A 23,908-nucleotide genomic window follows, 5' to 3' on the forward strand; every position below is an offset into this window, starting at 1 on the left:
CGTTCCTTCTATAAGGATACGAGTGCCTCTGTATGAGTGAATGGTGAGTTGTGTGAGAGTTTCGGTGTTGGTGTGGGTGTGAGACAGGTGTGTGATGTCACCATGGCTTTTTAATGTGTTCATGAACAATTGTACGAGAGAAGTGAAAGCCAGAATGGGGGAGCTTGGTCCAAGGCTGAAAGTGAGAGGTACAAAAAGAGTCATTGGTGACAGGGATGTTAGCAGATGATACATTGTTGTTGGCAGAGAATGAGGGGATGGTACAGAGGATAGTGGATGAGTTTGACAGGGTGTGTAAGAGGAGAAAGCTGAGAGTAAATGCTGGAAAGAGTAAGGTTATGGTATTTGAGAGGGCAAGAGAACAGGTCATTGATTTTGCAAAGCCGTACAGAGTTAGAGCAGAGGGTACAACAAAGTGTAGGATAAGGTTATGGGAGGAGAGAATAGAGGAGGTGACTGAGTTTAAATATTTAGGGACAGCTTTATGTAAGCATAGAAGTATGGAGCACCACTGACAGCTGGAGAAATTAACTATCCCATTGCAAATCTGCCAGTGTTGAGCAGTTTCCATGGACATCATATAGGAAAAAAATGTCCTCTGGATTCATCTTCCTCAAAATAATATGGTAGTTCTTCTCTATATCGTGGTCAGCCATGAAAGCAAAGGTTACAAAATGGTGATTTTGCATCTCTAATTTTACTCACTTTTATTATTTTTATTGTAGGTTATATATATATATATATATATATATATATATATATATATATATATATATATATATATATATATATATATATATATATATATATATATATATATATATATATACTTTACAGCTCTGCTGATAGCAGCTGTAGGTTTTCTTGAAGGGGCCTGTTATATTATAACTAGCCAGAATTCATAAAGCTTCAGTAAGAAGGGCAATTACTTTAGCCTTAACCCCTTCAGCACAAGCCCCCCCACACCCTCTTTGAGCACTTCTGTCTGCTGAAGTGCTCGCCACACCGCCACTGTTTCACTCAATTAACCTATGTTTTCATGTCTTCTGGTCTATGTTCTTTATATATGTGTTTTATATTTATGTTCAATAGATAGCAGGTTTTGTTTGCTTCAGGGATTGTTTTTTCATGTGTTTGGCGGTCTGCTGCCTTAGGTTTACGTTATGTAAAAATATTTTATAAAAATTTATTAAAAATATTTATATTCCTTCATTATTATCTCTACTATATGCTGAAAAAAAAATATAAATACATATAAAAAAAAATACATGGGTGCAAAAAAACTTGAATGTGTGAAGTGTTGGGCTCCTCACGCCTACCCTCACCCGCCCTGCACGCCCCCCACTGTACCTCCCCACCACCCTTACCTACACCACCACTACTGTCACCACTGTATACTTATATTATTATTCAATTAGTATAGTAGACACATTACTAGGTTATTTATACTAGGTTATTTATTGTAAATAAGTTATTTGATTATAAAAACAACAAATCTGTTGTATAATAATAAAGCATAACATAATATATATAATATTAATAATAATAATAAATAATAATAATATGTAATAATATATAAATAATAATAATAATTAATTTACAAATAAATCGTGACTGTATACAAAATAATATATATATATATATATATTATATTACATAATTATATTATTTATATTTATTTAATTATTTATTATTATTATTATATTATTATTATTATTATTATTTGATGATATTGGGGATGAGTGGGTGGGTGGGCGGAGATGATGTAGAGGTGGCTTGGTGGGGGGTGGGGGGGACCCGGCCCACTGCCACGGCCCCTGGGCCACTGGGCACCTCTGTCCTATCTGGTGTGGCTTGGGGTTCCCGCCTCCTCCCTTCTACAGTGGTGTGTGTGGGTGGCTTGCAGTGTGGCAGGGCATGGTCTCAGAGGTCCCAGGTGCAGTGTAGGGGGGCAGCGCTCTCCTTCCGAACTCCTTTGAGCACACTTTGGCAGGGCTTTTGCTTTTCTTTTTGACTGTGAGGGGATGAGGCAGTGTCCTCAGGTCCTCCTCCTTGAATTCTTTTGTCTGTGGTTGGCTCTTGGGACCCTTTGCTTGTTGCTTCCACTCTTCCAGATCTGGTTGGCCTTATTGCTGTGTCACCACACACCACCAGTTTATAGATGGTATGGCTACTGTGATGAAGGTGGAAGGCTAGGGAAGGCCAGGTGGGAATTTGAAGGGCAATTCATGAAATGAAAAATTTGTAAGTTGAAAGGACTTGGAGGACTTTTTCCATTCAATGATATGAGAGGCAGAGCTCTCTTGTCTCAGCTGCCCATGAGGCATTGTACCTCTCGATGTGCAGGGCTTTGCGTATAGTAGAATATCTCTATGGTGTAGGTTGTGGTCTTCTACCAGGTTGGCTGTGTGTAGTGTGTGGTTGACATGGACCTTTTTTTTGTCTGTGTTGGCTTTGGTGGGTGTTCCCTTGGGGCGGTCCTGGGTGGGGTGGCACTAGTGGGTTGGTGCGCCCCTGTGGGCTGGTGTGGCCTGTCAGCCCAGGCTGGACCGGAACTGTCATGGTGGTGCAGAGCAGACTGGTGTACCATACGAGTGGGTGCTACTCAGTTATGGTGGTGAACAGGCCCTGCTGCCTCAAACAGCCCCGCTGTTTCAGGACCACACCTACACTCTCAGACATGCTGAGCTGCAGGCCCAGGTCCAGGGTGATGATGGCCGCAGGGTGATGCCAGTAGTACACCTCAAGTTCCATCACAAGCTTGCCCACTTGGCATCCCTCAGGAAAAGGAGCAAACACCCACCTGACCTTTTTATCCCAAACTGCTTCTCAGGCATCCCAGCCAAACTGCCCTCCCTGCAAGCTGAGGACACATCAGCCTGCCCATCCTGTCAAGGCATCACTTTCATCAGCAAGCAGCACGTAAGAAGGTCTGAAAAGGGCTCAATGCGGTTCTTCGGGGTCAGCATCAGATTCAGTACAAACTTCAGCACGGCCAAAACTGGCATGCCAAGAAAAGACGTGAAACGAGACACAACTATGAGACACAAACACTTGGGGCCAGAAACACTTGGGGCCAGATAAATATATTATGCATAGTTTATGTATGCCCTGGGACATACAACACATATAAGACAAACCTCATGGGTCTCAACGCACACCAACACATGCCACACCCATTTTTCCCATCTCACGCAACTAACTCATCTCATTCATCCTGTCATTCATAGCATATTATCAATCACAAATAATTGCAATTGCATCTTCATGTTCAAATGAGAACGACAGCATCAAAATCAGGGTAAAATCAATTTGCGGGTTGGTGGACAGTATCAGTCTGCTGGCGCAATGGCCATGGTCCAGCGTCACAGGGCGATGGCTCATGATCATCAGACCATACAACTCACCCAGTCATCATCTCCTCATCATCATCCACATCACTATCATCACTCATGATCATCACTGTATCATCAGTCATCATCATCACATCCAGTCATCATATACCATCATACACTCCATGCCGTCGTCAATGACTCACGTCAGTTTGGTCAGACATGGCGAAACAGACAGATCGTACACAATAGACGTACTGGTGGCTAAATAATACAAAGTCATAAGCTAAGAAGCAAGCAAAAAGAGGACAGCATGACCAATGGCTGACTATGAAGCGTGTGGGCAATGAGGATGACATGACGCGTCGACATCTGCGACAGTATATGCATTTGAATGGTATTCTATGGGCATACTTTGTAGATTGGCAAGAGTAGCATACGAGTACAAAAAATAAAGAAAACATTGTACAAGCCATACAAGAAATACATTTCACGAAGAAAACCTCGATTGTTAATATCTGTGAGAAACAAGAATGTTCAAAATCTTGCCACCTGGCCAGTTTGGCCATGTACCAAGTTAGGTGTATTTTATTTAGTGATTTGATTCTTGAGATCATTTGCAGAACAATGAATATGTGATTATATTTAGGTAAAATGAGTTAATTTTCTCCGTTCAAAACGGAAATAAAGAAATATGTAGCACTGCATGGCAGTGTATATTGTTAGAGGTGAATAAAAAATGAGACTAACTTTTCAGGATCTTAAGACTATCAACAAACCTTTACAATTATTCGGTGAGGTTACTTTACAAAATATTCATTGTGCATCTCTACTTTTACTCATTATTATTATTATCGTTATTATTGTTATTTTATTTATTTATTTAATTTTCTATTTTACAGCTCTGCCCCTAGCAGCAGTAGGCTTTCTTCAAGGGGCCTGTGTCAACTTGTAGCAGCGGGCGGAACTTGCATGCAGGTGCAGGTCTCCAGAGCACCAAGACCACACACTGACCACTCAGTCACTGATCAAGATTTAACCCCTAAGAGACAAAAAAATTTAAAGGGTGACTCCAAGAACTTAAAAAACAGCCATTTTTCAAGTACAGTCAAATCTCGATTTACGAGTGCCTTAGTTTACAAGTGTTTTGATTTACGAGCAAAACAATCCAGCAAAAAATGCCTTAGTTTATGAGCGGTGACTTGGTATACGAGCATCCTGTTTTTTTTTTTTTTTTTTTTTTTTTAACACTACCTCTCAGGAGGGGACACAGGCTATATGGAGGCTGTCATTGTCAAGCGCATACGTCTCTTTGAGGAGGGACCACAAACCCTTGCCGGGTGACAGCTCATGATGGGGAGCAGAGGATACCGATAGACCGACTATCAGCTTATGTCAGCCTAGCCAACCAAGTGTCTTTCAAAGAGGACTGGCGAGTCTCTTTGTACAAGTCGAAGACGTGAACGTGGGTTTTCTTTGTTCCCTGCAAGACGAGAGTGTTCGAAGCAGAAAACAATGGGAATAGTCTCAGTTATGGCTGCCATCTTGATCTATAACAAATAAGGAACGCAACATCCCATCCTCCAATACAGAATGAATCTATATTTCAAGGAACGTGTGGCAACCCTGAAATTTCTCTGGCATGCCATGACTGACAGCCGCTGCCCGCTGCTGGCGAAAGTAAGAGGAAGGGGGAGAGACATTACGACCCGTATTTCAGGACAACCCTTGACAAATATAATTTTATGGACTGGTTTTGTGGTTCACCGAAAAATGCGCTCTGCACATTTTTAAAATACTGAATTTTATCTGCTTAATTATTCAGACAGCCAAATAAGGAACAAATGGCATTCCATATTTTAAGGAGAAGGTGGCAAATTTGCAACCCTATGGCATCATCTGGCGATATATGGCCTTCTTGAACGCCCCACCCATTCTGGAGACTGTTTTTCACCTCCCTCCTGTGATCCACAAGATCTATCTTGTCCATATGACTGGATGAACCAACACTATTTCTCATTTTGTCACTCATCAAGGACAACACGTGTTAATTTAGTCACAGTTACGGGATCTCCATTTCATTAGGAGTATTTCAGTAGCTACTTAGTGTCATTGCATGCGACAGAGTTTCTTAAGACATCCTTTTTCTCTACAACATATTAACAAATGGCATCGTTTCACTTTCTTGTTTCTAACGATGACAATGTTTTCATACCGGGATGTTCTTATTTATCCAGCAATGATGCTTTAAAATGTTCTGTGGTGCAGCAGTAACACAACAATAACCTTGTGAACTCTATATCTATTGCCACTTAGACATAGGAACCTCAGGAAATGGTCATCAGCATAGGCCTATGGAGGTGCAGCCAGCAAGAGAGTGGCCATACCTTGCCCCGCCGCAGCTTGCACAGGACCCACGATTCTTGCCAAGAATTGGGGGGAATTCTTTGAAATTTAACACACCAGAATGAGAAACACAAGAATTTTGCAAGATTTGGGGTAATTCTTGCTCGGTCTAGGGCGATTCTTGACTGCCAGATGACAGCTCTGGTCTCAGTTCGCGTTGTAAACTTGTAGAAATAGCATCCGTGCGGTCGTGTTATGTTTTCAGCACTACAGTGCGAGTTCTTTGTGTTTTAACAAAGTCCCCCAGAGAGATGGTTGAAAGAGATGGTGCTGCAAAGAAGAAAACAGGAAATGTGGATAGTATGCTTGCAAGAGAAACAGGGGTGAGCTTTGGCATCTTGAATGCCCTCCTGGATGTGACTGACTCCCGCTCACCCTCCATCTTGGACAACTCGTTGGGTTAGCTTCAGGTTGGTGGTCGAATGTAGTTTCGGTGCCTTGAGAATAGGGAAACTACAGCTTCTAAACCCCAGGGCGAAGCCTATCCCTCGAACATAGCTAGCGGTTGCAGGAGTCTCCGTAACAACCGTAACACATTGATTTGTGTTTTATATTATTTATCATTGCTATTTGTTAGAAAAATTACTTTAATTCTGTAAAAAATAGCAAGTAAAATTATTTTTATTTAAATATTTTTTTGAGAAATGGAATGCATTAACAGGATTTACATTAATTTCAATGGGAAAATTCGTTTTGGTTTATGAGTGTTTTGGTGTGCAAGCAATATTCCGGAATGAATTAAACTCGTAAACCGAGGTTTGACTGTACAATTTTCATAAAAGCGTATGTGATACTTATAATATAACAAATGTAAGTCATAATGCAAAACCTAGTATCATTAGAAATAAACAAATAAGACCCGTGTGTGCATATGAGTTGGCTTATGTTCAAATTTCCTTGTATGCTGAAGCCATAAAAAGGAAAAACTAATCACAACTACAGTCGTTCCAGGAGAATCTGGCGGGCCCCCCGCCCGCCAGGTGGCGGCTGTGGGGTCAGCTAAGCCCCGCATCTGCCACACACTCTCAATGCATCTTGCTTCCTCTCATATGTCAGCTATTTACTACCTTTAAATGAATTCAGTCAAATAACTGGATAATCCAATAAGGTCATATAGGGTTAAGATTGTTTCGTTTTTAGGATAATAACAACGTTGTATTCCAACGTTGTCAAGTGTCCTGGTATTTACACAAAATATTTGTTATTATCCTAAAAACGGAACAATCTGAATACTATATGACCTTATTGGATTATTCAATTATTTAATTGAATTAATTTAAAGGTAGTAAATAGCTGACATACGAGAGGAAGAGGGAGGTGTTGAGAGTGTGTGGCAAGGTGCGGGGCGGTGCTGACCTTGGCTGACACCCCAGTCGCCACCTCCCGCCCACCAGATTCTCGTAGAAGTACTATAGCCATGTGACTGAGCCTCTAGGCCTATGTATGCATGTATTTAGACCAAAGGTTGTCCATTAGTGTAAACCAGATGTAGAACAATAGCAGAGGTCACGAGGAAACAAGGGAAATATAAGAAAATGGAGGTGGAGGGACACTCATCCTTTTACAGAACCCACCAATATTTCTGCCTCCGGATCACTCATCCTTAGGGGTTAATTACATGAATCACATTAAAAATTACATATATCAGTCGGAGAGGCTTGTACTTCTATTAGGTCACATTCTGTAAAGTTTTTAGTATTATAGATTATTTGCATACTGAATATTTATGCAAATTATCTAGTCAAAGTTTGAATTTGGAGGAATGTTTTTTTCAAGTATAATGCTGTCACTCATTTTGTTTATATTTGTCTGTTGGTCTTTGTTGATTAAGTTTTAGATTTCTCTCTGCTTTGTGGAAAATGTTGGCAGCTATTGCTAGACTTGCTGAAGCGAGTACTGTTTATTAGTAGGTCGCTTCAGATAAACTAACATCAGTTATTTCAGTGTTCTAGTAACACTAACAGCTTTAATTACCATAAATTATAAATAAATTATGTTGTGTCTTATTTTGACAATGTTTTGTTTTTTCACAAACCTTAATTTTCAACTGTATATGAATATCCTTACAGTAGTGAAGGCAAAATAAGTATGCTGGCAACAGTACAAAAGAATATTGGTGGTAGATTAATAACTGGATCCCATCCTCGACCAGTACTCAGAAAATTTCCATGTCACTGAAATAATCTGATGACAAGATAGGGTATGAAGGTAAACCAAAGAAATGCCATAATTATCTGAGTGAATAGGGGAAGGTAGTCAGTTCAATTTAGCTTAAAAAAGCCAGTACAAAAATTATTATATTGTATTTGTTAGCACTGCTGATGCACTTCCTAAAAAAAAAAAATATATATATATATAAAAAAAGTCTTGAACATTGAATGTTGTGCCACATTTTGGAGCATAGAAGGCCCGCCTTTTTTCATTAAAAAAAAAGCCAAAAAATTACCCCTGCACAGTATACGCCAAAGGTACAAATTGATTTTTTTTTTCTGGTCTGCATTTTTCCGTCATAATTTTGAAGTTTGTGTGGGTATTTATGGGTCAGCGTGACTCCTTCGAGTCACACAACTCCTGTGTGACATTCTCAGTGTTTCTGTGACTAACAATGGCAGGAGTTTTATTTATCTTCCTTGTCTGATTTTGCGCCTGAGTGTCCACAACCTTGACTCCTCCCAAGCCTCCTCTTGCTCCCAAAAGCTTTCAGTGTGAGTGAAATTGGGAGAGCTGAAAAAGTGACTTTTTCAAGCTTCAAAAGTAGTTAGTGGTGAACACAGTGACAACATTGAACTCCAACCCCCGTCACCTCCTCTGTCAGCCTTCCGGCTTCTTCATCTAGCTGTATTTCTTTCACTTTTGTGATTTCATCTTTGTGCCATGATTATCAGTTTTTTTCCCGTTTCTGCCATTTCTCTAACCAAGTCTTCCTTCGTTCCTATTAATTGAACAACCTCACATTCCATCTTTACTTTTCTTTCCCTTTCTTGTTGTTCAGAATTTCTTTAAAACTACCTCTTTCCTTTTCCTTTTCTTTTTTCCATACATCTATCTTCATATCAACTATTTTCTTAATTCAGTTTTCCACATCCATTTCATCATCACTACTTCCACCTACCCTTTTTGATATTTCTTCTTTGACCACTGCCTTTATCTTGTCATCAATGTTATCATTTCTTTTTCAGTTTTTCATTTTCTTACCTTAGTTTTCTAACTTCACCTCTGGCAACTAGTTCCTTCTTCAGGTCATTCCCAAGGGTGCTGAAAGAGTGCAAGGAGGTCCTCAGTGGCCCGCTTACCGATATCTTTAAGATGTCTGTAAATTCTGGGTATGTGCCCAATCAATGGAAAGTAGCTAATGTGACGCCGATTTTCAAAAAGGGAGACAAGTCACCCACCTCTAATTATCGCCCAATTAGCTTAACATCAGTTGTAGGAAAGATGTTGGAGTCAATTATAGCCAGGAGCATTCAGGAACATTTAGAAAAACATAGTTTAATTCATGATTCACAGCATGGATTCACAAAGGGTAGGTCTTGCCTTACTAACCTGTTGTCCTTCTACACTAAAGTAATCGAGGCGGTTGACCGAGATGAAAACTACGACATATTGTATCTAGATTTCAGTAAAGCGTTCGACAAAGTTCCCCATCACCGGCTACTACTAAAATTACAGGCTCACGGCATAGATGGGAAAGTTTTGAACTGGATTAGGGCGTGGCTTAGTGGTAGGAAGCAGAGAGTGCAAATCAATGGTAAAAAATCTGAATGGGGCAGTGTTACGAGTGGAGTCCCACAAGGGTCAGTGCTGGGTCCTCTGCTCTTTATTATTTACATCAATGACTTGGACACAGGAATTAATAGTGATGTCAGCAAGTTCGCAGATGATACCAAGATCGGTAGAGTAATCCAATCAGACAGGGACGCTACCGTTCTCCAGGATGAGCTTGACAGACTATATGATTGGGTGGGGAAGTGGCAGATGGAATTCAATGTCAGGAAGTGTAGCATTCTGAGTGTAGGTAGGAATAACCCCTCACACAATTACTCCTTAAATGGCACTCCTCTAAGTAGGTCTGGGCGTGAGAGAGACTTAGGAGTCCTAGTGAGCGCTGACCTCCGTCCTAGGGCTCAATGCATTCAGGCTAAAAATCGGGCAAACAGAGTACTTGGTTTCATCTCAAGGAGCGTAAGCAATAGGAGCGTTGAAGTCATCCTCAAACTTTACTTAGCACTAGTTAGACCTCATCTCGATTATGCAGTTCAGTTCTGGTCCCCCTACTATAGAATGGATATCAAGATGTTAGAATCTGTACAGAGGAGGACGACAAAGATGATTCAGGGGGTGAGAAACTTGCCTTATCAAGGCAGGCTGAAGCAGTTAAATCTACACTCGCTAGAAAGGCGAAAGTTGCGAGGAGACTTGATCGAAGTCCATAAATGGATGAAGGGATTTAATAAAGGGGATGTCAGTAAGATTTTGATAATAAAAGAGCCGGGTAGGACGCATAGCAATGGTTTTAAGTTAGACAAATTCAGATTTAACAAAGACATAGGCAAGAATTGGTTCACCAATAGAGTGGTGGATGAATGGAACAGGCTTGGGGGCCATGTTGTGGGTGCCAATACCATAGATACATTCAAGAAGAGGTTAGATAAAGCCATGGATGGTGAGGTAAGGTGGGGTTGAGTGTACAGGAGCTGCCTTGTATAGGCCAACCGGTCTCTTGCAGACTCCTTACGTTCTTATGTTCTTACAGCTCTCTTGGACAGAGTGGAGTCTAAGGCTCTTCGTCTCATCAGCTCTCCTCTTACTGATAGTCTTCTACCTCTTAATTTCCGCCGCCATGTTGCCTCTCTATCTTCTATCGATATTTTCATGCTGACTGCTCTTCTGAACTTGCTAACTGCATGCCTCCCCCCCTCCCGCGGCCCCGCTGCACGCGACTTTCTACTCATGCTCTTCCCTATACTGTCCAAACCCTTTATGCAAGAGTTAACCAGCATCTTCACTCTTTCATCCCTCATGCTGGTAAACTCTGGAACAATCTTCCTTCTTCTGTATTTCCTCCTGCCTACGACTTGAACTTTTTCAAGAGAAGGGTATCTGGACACCTCTCCTCCCGAAATTGACCTCTCTTTCGGCCACCTCTTTAGATTCTTTTTGTGAGCAGCGAGTAGCGCTTTTTTTTTTTATTATTGTTTACTTTTTTGTGCCCTTGAGCTGTCCACTTTGTTGTAAAAAAAAAAAAATGTTTCTGGATAAACTTAAATGTAAATAAGTAAATTCAGACTGCAACAAATTTTTCTTCACCAATGTTGTAGTGCAAGAATGGAATAAGCTCTCACCTTCAGTGGTCCAGTGCAACACGATTGACTGTCACTTCCTTCAGCATAATATTTACTGAATTTGAAATGTAAAATTCTGGTGCCATCTGATTAACATAAAATTCACTTAGGTTTAAGGACAGACCACCTAGTCTGGGCTGTGGGGTCTAAATTTCCATGAAAATCTATGTAAATTTGTGTTGCCACGTCATCCTCTCTCTAGCTGTGGTGCTACATCAACCCCCTCTCACTCACTCACTTGTTCCCCCTCCCTTCCCCTTGTCCTCTCATATACATATATACTTTTTTCTTTGTCAGTGCAACAAGAAATCTTTCCTCCCATGCTACTGGTATTCCAACAAGAGGGCCTGGATGACTGGTGTGGTGTTCAGTGATTATTTAAAAAACAAGCTCCACCGAGAGCTGGAGGTTTACTGCAAGAATCTCTCCCTTTTAAAATGTTACTGGTGCTAGGCAATGCACCCAGCCACCCTCCAGTCCTGGCAGATGTCAGCGAAAACATTAAGCTTGCGTTTCTGCCACCAAACATGACCTCACTGATCCAATCATTTGACCAAGGAATTACTCAGACATTCAAATCATATTACCCAAGATTGACCTTGGTAGACTTACTAAAAGTGACTGAACAACAAAACTTACCGTATTTGACAGTTTATAAGACTTTTTTTTCAAAAAAATGTCCCAGAAAATCAATGTCTTATAATGTCAAGAGTCAGCTGTGGGTTACTGGCTAATGGACTTTTAGTACTGCAGGGGCCCTTAAATTAAAATGTCACATCGATGTCACAACATGAATGAGAGGTGGTGCATACATGATGATGACACCTATAGTCTGTTCAGAGCAAGAAGTCGGTTCAGGGTGGAGCTGGTATCGTCGTTTACCTCTACCCATGCTGCCAAATCAGCCTTCGTACATGCGTCTCTCTTATTTCCCATCCATGTGCTATTTGAAAGCGATATTTTATATATTCTGTATATAGTAAAGGAAGCTACATAGTACAATGAGTGTCGATGTTTAGGATTATAACAAGGATTTGTATAAATTCTATGACAAGTGGCAGCGATTTTCTCACATGTTGCCACGTTGTGGTGTTGGTAGTGGTGGTGGTCAGTGTGTCCCCCTAGGTCCCTCCCCCGGGTCGAGAGGGAGAGAGAGAGAGATAAACAGGTGGGTTGTGGGTGGGTAGGCCGGGAGAGTGGTAATCTGATAATTGGCGGTCGAACTGGCAGCGCTGCACTCATGGGAATTCTGGAATCTGCCACACCTTGAACCGACTTCATGCTCCGAACAGACTATAGCTTCGTTACTCTTACAAGTGCTGTGATCATCCACATTTGGCACCTAAGCCTATTTTTACCAATTAGGTTTGGGTCTCAAATATCCTCCCAATCTTCCTTGTCCAACACTGTTAAAATCTTATTATAAAAAAACTGTGTGACATTGCCCCTGAAACACTTAGTAGTATACTCCATTCTGCTCCTGCAAATGTTATAATTTCATCTTTCCATCTGGTCATATCTCCAGTAACTTCTACAATTTCAGGGTTGCCCTTCTATACTTTGACTGTCCATCTGTTATCAACTCTACGTATAAAAATGACCTTCCCAAGTTCATTTATTATTATTATCACCACAACATCTTCCAATTTGTCTGGTCCTTAATCAATGTTGCTCAGTTCCTATATACCCAGCATTTCTCTTCATGCACTTTATCAGCCAATAGAAGGATACATTGGGCGAGGCCATATCCATTGGCCACCCAACAAAAACTCCAGGGGTCCCTCAAGGCAAGTCTCTAAGCAAGCCCCCTTCCCAGTCTATGTACCTCAAGGCAGCAACCACAAACTTGCCCAAGCCAAGTCTTGTGGGCATTCCCTTGGCCTCTTGCATTGTCATTGTCTCTTACGGAACAACTAAATGATCAGGGTTGACTTCTAGCTGGCATGTTTGCATTTATAGGCCATGCATGAACCAACGCCTCTCCATCCAAACATGACCTCACTTCTGGCCACTACTTTTGTTTGCTTTTGTAGGAAGTGTTTAGGGGACTTTATTTTTTTCTTTGTTTACTGACCTTGAGCTGTTTACTGTAAAAAAATGCAGGTTAAGCCTCAATTCAGTCTCTTGGAATAACTGCACCTTCCACTGACCGCATGATTTTGCACAGACAAATTTTCAAAGGTATCAATTCACCAATTTAAATCTAAAACTAATGAATGTGTTTAAACAACACACACACACACAAATATATCAAATTGCTTCATCCAGAAAGCCTTCAAACAATAGGCGCACCTAACATCACCAAATGTCAGGTACAAACTTGGCAGAGGGACTGTTTTTGTGCCTCAAGTAGCCTATCCAGATTTTTTGTTATTTATAAATGATCCACAAGACATCCTGAAGTTAAATTAAAGTATGTGCTTATTTTTCTATTCATTCATACACACACTGGTAAGATTTCTATGGTGTCTGATTCACTTAATTGAGTGAAATTCGTGTCACTAGTAAAATTGAAAGTAGTAATGTAAGTTATGCTTCCATGAAATATACACAAATAGATAAATATGAAAGCTCACGAAGTCACAATAAGTGACATCACCTGCTTTGCGCAGTAAAAATATGCTTATTTAAGGTAGCTGATACCCGCAAAACGGTGTGCGCTGCTGCCTCAGCCAACGGTTGTCGTATAAAATATGCACGTATTTGCATATTATTGGTATGTTGTTTATTCAATGTTCTGCTCAAGAAAAAGAACACTCATAATTTTAGTTAGTTTTTGGTGATAAGGATTCTCTACAAAATACAATTACAGTGGTACCTCATGATTCGAACACCTTTCAATTCGAACAATTCACAATTTGAACACATTCATCAAACAAATTTTGTCCTCCAATTCGAATGTGTGTCGCAATTCGAACACAAACAAACGGCTGCAGACAAAGCCACCAGCGTAGCCACGTCGGTGAATGTGATACCATGGACTCTTAGCCTAAAAAAACGCCAACCCACAACTGCCATTTTTTCCCGCACACTACCTTGAAAAATAGCTCAATTGCACGGGAAAAACGTGGACCTGGCAACGCTTGCGCTCCCCTGCTATGATCGCCACTTTGTTGTTCTTGATATTTTTTGCATATTTTCTTGAAATTAACCCTCATTATGGCTCCCAAGAAAGAGAAAAGTGACAGTGAAAGTGGTGGTAGGAAGCCTAATTAAGTGTTATAGTATGTAAATGAAGAGGGCAATAATACAAAACCAGAGAAACTACCAGCATACCTTTCATCATCACTGTCATCATCAGCACTCTCCATATCCGTCCGCTTTTCCTTCCTTCGTGATCCAATTCCTCTTCTCTTCGGTGTATTCCACCCCAAATCATCTGGTTGACAATATTTGAGTGATCTGGTCACAGGGCACAACATAAACCCATAAAAATGTTAAAAAATATGAGGATTTTGGGGCCTGGAACCAAGACCGGCAGTACGGGACAGTACGGAATCTTTAACCGTACTCCACCTGAAAAAAATGCCGTACCGTAATTTTGTACCGTACCCTCAGCTATTTTTCCGTACCGTACAGTACGGTAAAAATACCGTACCATTATCATACCATCAGGAAAATATATATATACATAAAAAAATATTTGTGAAAAAATAATTAGGGTACATCAATAAATTTGAAAAGGCACATTTACAAAGTGAGTATACACGTATCAGGCCGCCTAAATATAGCTTACTAGGCGCTAATGGGCAAGTAAAAAAAAAAAAAAATCTTAGGATGATCATTTGTTTTAAGCCTGTGGTACGGTACGGATTGGAATTTTGCAAAATTTTCCGTACTTGTATTATACTGAACCGTACATAAGGAAAAATATCGTACCATAATTCTGTACCGTACCGTACCGCCAGCCTTGCCTGGAACGGATTATTTTTTCTACATTAATTTCAATGGGATAAATTGCTTCCTAATTCAAACATTCTCAATTCGAACAGCCCAAATGAACCAATTAAGTTCAAATCATGAGGTACCACTGTATAACATTACCGCCTTAAGTTAGGAAACATACTGAATCCTGGATCGGCTACGGCAGTGGTTCTCAACTGGTTTCAGGCCACAGACCACCAATCCATTAGAAAAAATGTTGTGGACCATTTTTTAGTTTGAAACATATTTATTCAAAGCAGAATTTCAAGATATGATATAAAATAATAGCCAGCTAAAATTTTAATCTGAAATATGATTTTTACGTACATAATACATGGACATGTATCAAACATTTTGCTGTGAAATTTATCGCAAACAGAATTTTGAAATTATGCAGGAGTATACAACTAACCAATGCTATCCTTCCAAATTTGATTAATTATTTTTTTCCTTGCAACAAGACTTTTGGATTCTCTTCTCACTGACAAGCTTTTCAATGTTAGGACACAGGACGAATGATACAGCTAATCAGCTCAGCAGTTTGGTAGTTATTAGCTACAGCACTTTCTACAGCGTAATATGTAGTCGCGCGGTAGCTAAAATGAATCAACAAGATGGCTCGTCACCTCTATTCATACAGTAAATAATGGATATTCGTTTTATAATAATTAAATTTATAAACTAATAGTGACTTGAAGTGCTACTTAGCAACTACAACTTCTGGAAATATATTTCTTCAATATTAATAATATAATAAAATGAATGGTCAATTATTTATTTTGATTTAATTCTTCGTACGAATATTCAATAAAATTCAAAATTATGTACATTCATTTCCCAGTTTATTACCAAATACAGGGGACATCCTGTGGACCACACAAAAAGTCACCATGGACCACCAGTTGAGAACCACTGGACTATGGTGATGTTAGGTGCACCTATTGTACCTTGGTCTTGACACAGAATGTAAAGTCCCAAAGGCTTCATTTAGGAAATCTTAGACTACATAATCTTTACCCTATATTCTATGGTTATGAAATATTGGATAGAAATAAAGTATAAAAGCCTACAAAGGGTGACTTTATTTATTAAAGATAAGCTTTATACATTCTGACTGCCAAACTCGAATCCTATATATATTTAAATATACAGAACTTTCATCATAAAAGGAAAGGTTGGTAAGAGGAAGAGCACTAGAAGTCTGGAGGCACCTTTACGCCAGCCTGTCCAGCGAGGTAGATCATTTCCTCTGCAAATTCAGAGACAATATTAATAATATTAATAATTCAGTGATTACATTATGGCAAAAAATAAATAAATGAATTTAAAAAATAATAATCAGGGCATCTTATATTATGACTGGGGAACTATCTAAGCTGAATTTCAATAGAAGACAGAACTGTATCTACTCCTTCGGCATGGAGACGAAAATACCCTTCATTTGCTTCCCTAAAAGGGACTGTGAGGCAGAGTACAAAATATATTGTACACATAATATATTGTCATATATTATGTGGTTGACTATTGCAGATCTCCTATGTTGCAACCTATTTATCTGAAAAAACTTCAATTATTTGTTCTTTAGCTGGTGGCAGAGGTGCTGGAGGGTCCATGGCAAGGCCCATGCACCTCTCTTAGGACCTAGGAGTGCACTGGTGAGGTCACCATACAAATTGCAGTTTCTTCCTCTCCTTGAGAGCAATTTATTTATTTATTTCTATTTTTTATTTATTTATTTTTTTTTTTTACATTTTTTGAAGACCATCTTCTTCCCTGATGCCAAATTAACATTTATGAAAGCTTAAAAGTACAATTGAACTCTTAGTATTCTTTCAAACTAGCAACATACATTAAAGATCAAACTTCCAATTCATGTTTCAGTTTTTAAGGAGAAAAATATCATCAATTTCCAAACACGACACTTTAATGTAGGCCTAAGTTGTCATGTTTTGTTTTTAATGAAAAAAAATATCAACTTCCAAATACAGCACTTTAATGTACGCCCCAAGGAATTTGTCGCAATTCAAAGTCCCACTTTATCCTAATCACAACTGCAAGGTCTACAATGCATAAAAAAACTTTTCCAAGCAACTTAGCATCATTTTATTTGCCAAAAATGCCTACGACTGTCTTATTCTCATGAAAAAATTAACAAATGGCATTGACCCATTTTGTTGTTGCTACTGCTAATGATGTACATTTATACTTCCACTCCTAATTTAAGGTCACTTTAAGTTACCTTCACGCATTTTAAGGGAAGCAATGCATTCCATGTGCTTTCTCTACTCCTCATGCTAAAAAAGCCTTGGTTTAATCATGCTTGTTCTCGTGCTGTCAAAGATAGAGAGGCAGTTCACAAAAGGTACCAGAGCCTTTGCACTCCTGCTAACAATGATTTTTATATTTCTGCCCGGAATCATGCCAAATCTATTCTTCGACTTACCAAAACATCCTTCATAAATAGAAAATGTCAAAACCTTGTTTTTTCTAATTCTTCCCATGACTTCTGGCACCTAGCCAAAAATATCTCATTTCTTCATCTTTCCCTCCTCTCCTTAACTGTGACGGCAGTACTGCCATCTCATCTATCTCTAAGGCTGAACTCTTCTCTCAAACTTTCTCTAAAAACTCCACTCTGGACGATTCTGGGCATATTCCTCCTACTCATCCCCCCTCACTCCTTTATGCCTGTTATTAAGATTCTTAAGAGTGAGGTTTTCTATGCCCTCTCTGGCCTCAACTCTCAGAAGGCTTATGGACTTGATGGAGTGCCTCCTATTGTACTTAAAATCCGTGCCTCCGTGCTGACACCCTGCCTGGTCACACTCCTTCGCCTTTGCCTGTCAATATCTACCTTTCCTTCCTGCAGGAAGTATGCCTTCATACAACCTGTGCCTAAGAAGGGTAACCGATCCAATCCCTCAAACTACCGCCCTATAGCTTTACTTTCCTGCCTATTTAAAGCTACTGAATCAATCCTTAACCGGAAGATTCAAAAGCACCTATCCACTTCTGACCTTCTATCTAATCGCCAGTATGGATTCCGCAAGGGGCGTTCTACTGGCGATCTCCTTGCTCTCTTAACTGACCCTTGGTCATCCTCTCTTAGCCGTTTCGAAGAAACTTTCTCAGTAGCACTAGACATATCAAAAGCTTTTGATAAAGTCTGGCACAAGTCTTTGCTTTCTAAACTGCCCTCTTTCAGATTCTATCCCTCTCTCTGTTCCTTTTCTCATTTCCTTTCCGGCCGTTCTATCTCTGCTGTGGTAGACGGTCACTGTTCTTCCCCTAAACCTATCAACAGTGGTGTTCCACAGGGCTCTGTCCTATCACCCAATCTCTTTCTGTTATTCATCAATGAACTTCTTTTCATAACAAACTGTCCTATCCACTCATATGCTGATGACTCCACTCTGCATTATTCAACTTCTTTCAACAGAAGACCCTCTCAACAGGAATTACAAGACTCCAGACTGGAGGCTGCAGAACACTTAACCTCAGACCTTGCTATAATTTCCAATTGGGGTAAAAGGAACCTTGTGTCCTTCAATGCCTCTAAAAACCCAGTTTCTCCACCTACCAGCTTGACACAATCTTCCAAACGCCTATCCCCTATTCTTCGACAACACCCAGCTGTCACCTTCTTCAACACTAAATATCCTCAGTCTATCCTTAGCTCAAAATCTCAACTGGAAACTTCACATCTCCTCTCACTAAATCAGCTTCCTCGAGGTTGGGCGTTCTGTATCATCTCCGCCAGTTCTTCTCCCCTGTACAGATGCTTTCCATATGTCCGCCCTCGTATGAAGTATGCATCTCATGTGGGGGGGGGGGGCTCCACTCACACAGCTCTCTTGGACAGAATGGAGTCTAAGGCTCTTCGTCTCATCAGCTCTCCTCTTACTGATAGCCTTCTACCTCCTAAATTCCGTCGCCATGTTGCTTCTCTTTCTATCTTCTATCGATATTTTCATGCTGACTGCTCTTCTGAACTTGCTAACTGCATGCCTCCCCCACTCCCGCGACCCCGCTGCACACCACTTTCTACTCATGCTCATCCCTATGCTGTCCAAATCCCTTATGCAAGAGTTAACCAGCATCTCCATTCTTTCATACTCTTCACTGGTAAACTCTGGAAAAGTCTTCCTTCATCTGTATTTCCTCCTGCCTATGACTTGACCTCTTTCAAGAAGAATGTATCAAGACACCTCTCCACCCGAAATTGACCTCTCTTTTGGCTACTCTTTACTTTTTACTTTTGTGGGAGCGGCGAGTAGCGAGCTTTTTTTTGTGCACTTTTTGGTGCCCTTGAGCCGCATCCTTTGATGTAAAAAAAAAAGGGGGGGGGACATAAAGAAATAACACTTGAACCCGTTTTTTTTAAACCCTAATGCAAATTCCATGTAATGTTGTAGGAGATAACTTCCACACAAATTGGCCTCAGAACTCAAAATATTGTACTTTCCAGGAAAAGGGAGGTGTTCAGGTTCCATCAATAAGAAACATGTATACATGTACCTTTGGATACTTGTGGCCAAGTATACTAGGTAAAACTGTGAAATTGAGTCAGCAAGTGAATCTGACATCTTTTTGGGAGTTCATGGATGCTCAAATGTGGCACTCCCTGCTGAAATGAGGTAAGCGACGTGGGGTCGATCTTGAGATATCACTTGCCACGCATCGACCAACAATTCAGGCATTCTGAGGCAATTTTTCAGATTAAAATTCGAACATGTGGCATTATTGATGATTTTTTCAGACAAATAAAGAAAGGTGAGCTATGCTTTTTTTCTCCGCTATATTTTCATGTGAAATTATTTTAGAGAAGCAAATGAGTGGTATTTAATTTCCATCTTCACAGTGAGGAAACGGATGATACAGTGCTGCCCCTTACTTGCACAGATTTAGAGAAGCCTCTTCTGAAGACTAACATTTACATCACAGCCACACCCCACCAATTATATGTACATGCACTTTTCTCTTATTTATATCAACTATCTTCAGCAAATAACCTAACCATTGCGTCCACATACCTCTATTCAGCTTCTGCCTTTCTACAGCTAGCTGAGCATCTCTGATTTCTGATTTCTTGGCCTCCTCTTCTTTGATGACAACCTCCTTGGCACTCAGACTTTTGAAGTGACTCCTCCCATAAAGAATCCCAACCAACAGGGCACTCCAACGGCCAAACTGAAATTAACATACTGGGTCAAAATATGCTGACTAAACTACATTTCATCTCTAATCCTAAGAAGTCCAATTTAATTTGATTAAGAAATATACTGAAAAGGTGTTATAATAAACTGGCCCTCTGGTCAATCAAACACACACACACACACAAAAAAAAAAAATAATAATAATATAAATGGGTGTTCTATACTGAATGTCTTGTCTTGGCATCTTTTCATCTGCTAACTTCTGAATGGTCAGTAAATTAACGCTCAGTTTCTTCCCTTCACATGTGGTGACCTGATGTGCATTTTTTTTTCCAGCTACTTCACAGCTCTCACTTTCATCTTTGACAGAAGCTATTATCCATTAATTAAGGTAATTGTATAGTTAGTTTAAATTGGTAACTAACACATTTAAAATTATTTCATATATATAAAGGATACAACTGGTGCACTAGGCCAGGGTTCTTCCAAGTACAGGTCACAGTTGCCTATAATGGTAACCTATGACTGATTAATTAGTTCAAATTAAGACTAGTAATTTTCAGCCAATTCAGTTATAAGAGCAAGGATTAGCACGTTACAAGAATCAGAAATGTCAACCACTGAAATGAACTGGACACAGTTCTGGAGTAATATCTGAGCTACTTCACTGCCAGTGGTCACATGGACCAAAGAGTTTATAGGACATAAAACCACACAGTTGCTGGCAATGATGGACAGTGCCGATGCTGCATTAACCTATTTTACCTGGGGACAGGATGATTAATGGGGTTCAGTATGGTATTAAAGTGGCCATTCACCAAAATTATTAATGTATTTGGTACCCTCACCCCATCTTAACCATCTTCAGACATTTGAAAAGAGTCAGCTAGGTTTTGTAGATGTTCCTGTTTAATGTTTATTTCCAAGTCTCTTGAGGGGATGAAATGGAAGATACGTTCTGAGTGACAGTCCTGTGTTTGCAGCTATTTCTTTGTTAGACTTATTCTCTTTATTATCAAATGCATATATGGCTTCAATCTGAGGTTCTTCGAGCTTTCCTGGCCCCATAGTAGGTGTACCTGGGAAATAATGGTAAAGGGGAATGGCAGTCAGATGGACCCCTAAATGGGGTGATAGATGAGCATACATCTAGACAAACCTCAACATCTGCAAATTTGACTTCCATGGATTTGAATATCCACAAGGTAGCCCATGGATATTATCAAGTTAAAAGATTTGGGTATCCATAAGTTTCCTTAAGCACGTTTGTGGCCAGCCAAAGCACTTGCAGTTAACAGCACACCCATCCACCTCCATACTAGCAGTAACCATGCTTGTAGTTGCTGTATCTAACACGTCCCGCCCAGTGTCAAAAGATGGGATTTTTCGGTCACCACCGAGTGGCCTAAGACTACCCACATGCTGTCCTGAAGACTGCCTATCAACCTGGACTCTAGATTCTCCCTCTAAAAGAGAGGGTTAATGATGAGCTTCCGGGGACAGCACAAGCCAAGCAAGATGGTGCCACTATAAACACTTGTCTGGGTAACAATGGGCTGGGGCCAACCATCAGACCCCACAAAGAAAGCCTACCAGCACCAAAGGCGAAAATAAAATAAATAAAATAAAATCCACGGATTGTCTCAACATATGCTGGTGTGTCTGTTACCTAACCACCAATTAAAAAAAAATAATAATAAATAATAAAAATAAAATGAACAAACAGGATCCTGATATACTGAGTCACTGCTCATAAACCAAGGCATTTTTGGTGGGATTTTTTGCTCGTAAATCAAAACACTCATGAACTAAGCCACTCGTAAACCAAGGTTTGACTGTACAAGTTCTCCCTCTCCTAGGTGGATTGCCTATTCTAACTTACAAGCCCCAACTACCCAGGGGGTAGGTGGGGCTTGTAATTGTAAACAAACTTAGTGGCTGTGTAACCAATCTAAACCTGACTTCCTCACTGCCAAAATGTGAGGTTTTAGACTGCCTTCAATCTTTTTACATCAATAAAATTTCCCAAAACCTCTAGTTACTGCACTGCATTCAGAGAAACAAAATATAACACAAAATATCAGTATTAGCCATATACAAGATGGCTATGTATATGGCTATATAAACCTTTACTATTTTGAGAGGTTTTGATTACCCAGATTCAGTCATGCCATTTTTTCCAATTTTTTCACTTGCCATATTTACCAGTGCCATTTTTATCTTTACCATTTCTACCTAGGCCATTCATACCTGTGAAATTATTATCGAGGTCTGAAGTATGCATTAGTATATTAGGTCTGCTACACCTGACAAAACACCATTAATCACAATATTCTCGCCCTAATGACTGGGGAAAAAAATACTGTAGGATCTCCTAATTGTTTCATTTACTGACTGCATCAGTGGCGGCTACATGTATTGCTCAGCCACATTCAATTGCAGGCTGCAGCCCCAGGCCCCAGACATTCAAGGGGCCCATGATGATAAGAAAATAAATCAAGAAATAAAAATAACTAAATAAAAATATTGTGAAATAAAACAATTAAAATGAAGAGTAGTTTAATAATAGTTTAAGAACATTAATATACTGAAGGTATCCATAACTCAACACTAGAGTCGACAGGATCTGGTGACTTTTTTCATTAGGCTTTCCATACGTGTACCTACTCTGGCTACTCAGTAAGCATTTTTAATGATTTCAAACAAGTACTTGTCTGACATTTGATTACACGGATAAACTAATCAGACAGACTCTTGACGAGACGATGGCATAATGAAGACTGGCGCCACTATAAAAAATTGCCTGAGCTTGGGCCGACCATCTGGCCCCTGAAGAAAGCCTGCCGGTGCTATAGGCGGGGATGTAAAAAATAAACTACACAGCTGTCTATGGTCTCAAAGGGGCTCCGTCTCAGTTATGTACTGTTAACGCAGGGAGCTACAGCCTGCTCAACCTGATGTGAACTTTCATTGATACCTAAGTGTTCAGTCTCCTTAGCTCCAATAACAGGCATCAACATTATTATTCTCTGATATATGACTAGAATTATAGATATACAGTTGCTGTGAAAAGCTGTGGTTTGCAATGAGAAATATTGCAGACAGCTGCATAACCAAAGAATAGGGTGAGTGAGTTAACTTGTGTGTGAATGTGGTACAGTGGTTATAATAGTGTTGTGTTGTGGTATGGTTGTAGTGTATAGTATGGTAAAAATGGGTAAATTTCCAGAATGTCAGCTGTGGGACACTTATTGGATGACATGTCCCTTAACTATAATATGGAGGAATATCATATTTTGGAGGCGCGGAGTGATTCTCCACAATTACCGTATTTCATCCCTTAACTATAATATGGAGGCGTAATATCATATTTTGGAGGCGCAGAGTGATTCTCCACAATTACCCCAAAAAGAAATCCATGTTGTAAGTATTAACTTTGCCAAAGGTGGCTACGCCTTCGTGAATATTATCCGTAAAGTACTATCACAGTGTGGTGTGGTGTGTTATGTGGTGGTGGTGTGGCATGATGGGCAGAGTGTGGTGCCGTGTGAATTTAACAGCGTCCTGTGTGGTGTGCTGGGAAAAGTTGCGGTGTAGTGGTTTGTATCGAAATTTATATCTTTATGAATCCAATAAAATGCAGTATAACAAATCAAGGTAAAGATTCGTTTTAGTACCGTGCCAGTATTTCATTACCTACCTTATGAAACATCGCTAGCTCTTCATATATTTTTTCTACAAACGTTCA

The 23,908-nt window shown here is 39.9% G+C and overlaps 1 protein-coding gene across 2 annotated transcripts in view; it reads left to right on the forward strand.

Annotated features, from left to right (window-relative positions):
* The window catches only part of LOC126985129 (optineurin-like), a 51,499-nt gene extending 44,655 nt beyond the window's left edge, over nucleotides 1-6,844 (forward strand). For both annotated transcript variants that reach the window (XM_050839666.1, XM_050839667.1), the window contains one exon: nucleotides 4,235-6,844. The gene's annotated coding sequence lies outside the window, so the exon portion shown is untranslated. The remainder of the gene's footprint in view (nucleotides 1-4,234) is intronic.
* Nucleotides 6,845-23,908: the final 17,064 nt, after the last annotated feature.

This window comes from Eriocheir sinensis, chromosome 58 (assembly GCF_024679095.1).
Source record: "Eriocheir sinensis breed Jianghai 21 chromosome 58, ASM2467909v1, whole genome shotgun sequence".
NCBI classification, from domain to species: Eukaryota; Metazoa; Arthropoda; class Malacostraca; order Decapoda; family Varunidae; genus Eriocheir; species Eriocheir sinensis.